The sequence below is a fragment of the Carex rostrata genome, chromosome 21, assembly GCF_964058835.1.
Source record: "Carex rostrata chromosome 21, lpCarRost1.2, whole genome shotgun sequence".
Classification (NCBI taxonomy): Eukaryota; Viridiplantae; Streptophyta; class Magnoliopsida; order Poales; family Cyperaceae; genus Carex; species Carex rostrata.
The window spans coordinates 5,897,100-5,901,807 of record NC_135938.1 but is presented as its reverse complement, the minus strand read 5'-3'; the positions used below and the strand labels follow the sequence as shown (position 1 = coordinate 5,901,807).

At 32.8% G+C, this 4,708-nt stretch overlaps 1 long non-coding RNA gene across 2 annotated transcripts; it reads left to right on the top strand.

The window, feature by feature from the left end:
- The first annotated feature begins 1,003 nt into the window (after positions 1–1,003).
- Positions 1,004–4,457, top strand: LOC144572953 (uncharacterized). 2 transcript variants are annotated; one of them, XR_013517845.1, is made up of 4 exons: positions 1,004–1,144; positions 1,536–1,622; positions 3,005–3,082; positions 3,889–4,457. It is a non-coding gene; the product is annotated as an uncharacterized LOC144572953 (long non-coding RNA). The 2 variants fall into 2 exon arrangements; XR_013517844.1 differs by having other exon boundaries at positions 3,005–4,457.
- Positions 4,458–4,708: the final 251 nt, after the last annotated feature.

Below are 4,708 nucleotides of genomic sequence, written 5' to 3'. Positions count from 1 at the left end.
ATTTTAATATATAGTAGAACTAGAGTGTTCTTATACCCATCAAAAAAATTAAGAGCAAAAAAAGTTGTCCATAACATATTAATTTCATCGTAATGAAATTAAGAATTATATTTCATTATTAACTAAAATATGAAAATACCTTTCTTTTCTTTTATCTTTTATTTCTCTGAATTCTTTCTCTTCTCTCCTTTTCTTTTCTCTCCCTCTCTCTTTAGAAAATAATTGTCGGTGAAATGCTGACTATATATTACATAACAAATGAAGAAAAAAATATTTATAATAGTTCTAAAAATAAAATAAATTTGTTATAATATCATTGCACAACATCAACTCTAACTATTAAACTGTTTAAAAATAAAAATAAAAACTGAATCTTCAAATCAAAATACAAAAAGAAAATAATACAGCGATCCTCTTTTTTGACCGATACCAATAAATTACTGTTAAGGGTGAGTGAACATAAATTAAAAAGCTTATAGATTCCATATATTTGCCAGATAATTATTCAAACAGATGTTTTATTTTTTAAATATATTAAATATTTTGTAAATAATCAGACATGAAATTTATTTTTTTGATGCTATATAAGAGATCAAATCATAAATCTGATTTTTTTTTAGATTTTTATTTTTAAGAAATCAAATAAAAATGAATCAGTTTGTTAAAAGCTATCTAAAGAAATCAAATCAATACAACTTTTAATGTATCGAAATTTCTTTTATCTTTCTTCTTCCCAACAAATTATTCGATATATTTTCAATTCAAAAATAGAACCATAGAGAGGTTTTTATATATCGGGTCCGGATTCTTCTAAAGTAACTCAAAATCTGAGTTTGATCAGACGCACCCAGGTTGAAAACTTGAAAGGCGATGCGAGTTCTGATCGGACGGGTTCGGATCTAAAATCAAACTTTAGGTTACTTTGAATCCGAATTCGTATACATCCAAATGTTACTATAAATATGCGGCAAACCCTAAGCCGTATCTCGGAAGTGCCGCCTATTTTCATCTAACATTCCATAACATTCTCAGATATCTGGCGACACTGTCTCTCTCAGTCGATCTCTCCTCTCTCTCTCTATCTCCTCTTCGTCGCCCCAGCCCCCAGGCTAGCTTCAACTCTCAACGATCTCTCTGACTTCAGGTTTTTTACCTTCTACCATGCAACATGCATGTATTGATTGTCTTTTTCTCTTTTTTACAATTTACAAAAATCGGATTTATTGGTTTTCATCTAGGCGCGCGCGTACAGTGCCAGTTCTCCTGTTCTAACCATATAATCTGATCCAATATTGCATAATTGATGCCTTCTTTCTCCCAAATCAGAAACCCTAACCGGACTTTTGCATTTAAGCAACCAATTTTCTCTATATCACACGATAGATATATAGATTTTACCAAGTCTGAAAACCTTACCGAAATTCAGGAGCAGGTCTAGTTCTTGTCTATTAGTATAGATTTCAAGAATTTATTTTTTTGGTAACACTTATTTATTTTATTTTATTTTATTTTTTTTGAACTGGCGATGGCTGCAGAAGACACACTGTGAGTAGCTTGCTGGAGGAGAAAAGTTAAACGAGTGGTAAAGTAAGGACTTGGCCAGAACAAGCTCCATATGTCAGGTACATCATCCCATCTATCTATGCCTTTTTATTTTGTCTAGTCTGTACACAATTATATTAGGCAAGAAATATTTTCCATATTTACATTGCGAATTAACAAAATCTTGTTGTGTTTGTAGTTTTAAATTTTATTTCTTAGGAGGATTTAATCTTTATTCCTTAATTTAATTTCGTTGAAACTTGGCAAAAAAGAAAAGAAAATCATCCTTCCTTAAAAAGATCATCCTGTCAGGCCATTATCAACAATTGTATTGCTTCGCAAATGTTATTTGCGGTTTCCTGAACATCAAAATAAGGTCTCTAGCTGTTACATGTACTAAGTTGGTAAATCCCATGTATCCCTGGTCCTTTCATGTGAGGCACTTCATGATTCAAGATTTGACTTCAATGATAGTTTTATCTTCTAATAATGGGTAGTACTTAACATTGCTTATTTTGGATGAGCTATCTCGCAATTTGAGAATGATGTAACTATAGGGATATAGGATAAGGAGTTAGGGAAATAGGACCATGTAAAGAAAATTTTCTTATCAATAACAATTGTTAGTTGCATTTTATCCACTGACCTTCGGAAAGGAAGTTCTGAAAATTTCTAGGCCAAAAGAAGCAGTATCTGTTAGATAAACTTAAATCTTTATGCCTTTTGAGTCTACCATTTTTTTAAAATTTAGAAAAAAAGATACATATACATCATTAGGTATTCGTCCTTGCTGGTGTTAGTTGGTCCTAGGAAAATTTGACAGCTTCTTTGATACTGACATTGGTATTCCTTCGCAAACATTATTTGCGATTTGCACAAAATCAATTATTTGTTCTCGATCTGCATGTAATATGTGGTAAGGTGTTGAATTCGAGTGTTTTAATTCATGTCTCATCTGATACTGTATCATTTTGAAATTGACATAGAAAAACAACTTTGAAGATGAATTCTTGAAAAATAATTTTACTTTTCCAGAGAAACCTCTTCCGCAATCTCAGTCTGCGAGATTCTCTATAATTTGCTTTGCATCTAGTACTTGCGATATGAAATTGTAGTTCTGTCCATAGTCTACAAGACATTTAACTATCCAAAAGAAGTAATTGTAATAATAATATAGCAGCTTGTATACATGGAATCCAATAACATAGACCGTGGTTCCCCTTATTGTTTGTAAGAAGTGTTGAATATCGAGTTAACTTAGATGGTCGAACTTTTTAATTAGATAAGTATGAGCCAGTTGCTTTCATTATTTTCCCGGTTTGCTCATTTCAACTGAGATTGCAAATTGAATCAAGGACAAATTGTATTACAATTCCTGCAAACTTTTGCTATTTAATTGGCTAACAATCGCATGATCATTGTTTATGTAATTAATGGTTTTCTTTTATGGCTATTTGTTCAGATGTTAGAAATGAGAAGTGATGAAAGTCTACAGGGAGATTCGCTTCGCTTCAATTTAGCATGAGCGGACTAGGAAATGGTATAAATATATAGCTAAAAAGTAAAAACTTTAATTGATATTATTGATTAATGGTATCCCTATAGTTGCTGTGGCTTCTCATATATTAAACAGGTGCTCTCTGATCTTCTCATGCATTACTGTGTGTAAGTACTAAGTATTACATTTACATTTTGGGTCTATATATACCGGTAAGTACCTTGTGTTAGGAGTTGTCTTGATGCCAAATACCCCTCCTCTTATCCTTCTTTCCAATTCTTTCAGATATTTTCTTCTTCAGTTTTCTGGGTTTACGAGAGAAGCCTCTAATTATAGTTTAAAAGGAATTCATACCAACTTCTCTTGTTAATAGATCCAGTTTATCTGTTGTTACAGTTTAACAAATTCTCTCTTTGATTTTTTTTATTTTTATTTGTAACAAGTTTCTCCCCTAGTAAAGAAACTTGTGTCAATTTCTTAACTTAGTTCAATAAAGGAAATTGTCCGTACCGTTTTCTGTCAATTACCGCATAGGGTAAATATACTAAGGTGATTGCTGAGGCCAAGGAAAGAAGAAGGTTAGGTCCCAGTAACAAAGGCACAAGTCCACCCATAGGACCCTGCCCTGTCTTTTTCTCTTGGCAATTTTTCCTTTCTGACCATGCTTGCTTGTCCAACCACACACTATAACATCCTTAAACCAGCATCTTCACAATGCCAATAAAGCACACAAACAAAGTTGAATTGTTACAAAAGCAACAGGTACTTGAAACCAAAGTAAAGGAAACAACCCGAAAATAGTTAAATTATATTTAATAAGGCTAAAAATAAATTACCTGAACATGCAGGAGCCTCATTTTTTTCACTGGGAAGTTGATCCCGATTATCGGGCCCTCTTGGTTGGTGCACGGGGTTGCTCACCATCAAGGGCAACAAAGCAATGTTCCCTAGCCACCAAGCATTGGGGGAGCACATGAGTCATCACTCAAAGGAAAAGAGGAAGCGGGACCAGTTCAATGTGATACCTAGTACCTCCCGTAAACGTGCATGCAATGTGGGTGGATCTAGCAGCAAAAAGTAAGTTAAGAGAAAATCTTCTTAAGATAAACTTAGAAATATTGAAGTTTGATGTACTTAAGTTATTTTCCCTTGAGAGTTTTCAATTGAATTTGGTTTTGAAGAGTTATTTATGTTTTATGAAATTGCTATTGATTGTTGTTGTTGCAGCATGAGCGGACTAGGAAATGATATGAATATAGCGAATTAGGAAGTTGCTATTGCTTGTTGTTGTTGTAGTTTGTAATTTTTATTTACTTTTCAGGAGAACAATTCTACTTGAGCGAGAATTTATTTTCTTTTTTGAGTTATTTTATTCTCAAATGTCACTTGTTAAATATTTTTTTGTGATCGACTAATTATCCCCTAATTAATTTCTCTCATTTATATATCCCCAGTCAATAACTATCTGTGGAGACTGCTCATTAACTGAGCATCATTAATTACTTTGGGGACTGCATAATATTTGATAGATTTTATAACTGACGCGCGCAAATATGGATATCTATACGGGAAGTGTTAATATATAGAGGAGGGTTCAAATGCACCCAAATTTTTGTGCACCCAAATGCACCCTATCTTTCAAATCCTTTTTCTCCGTTTTCATAGTCC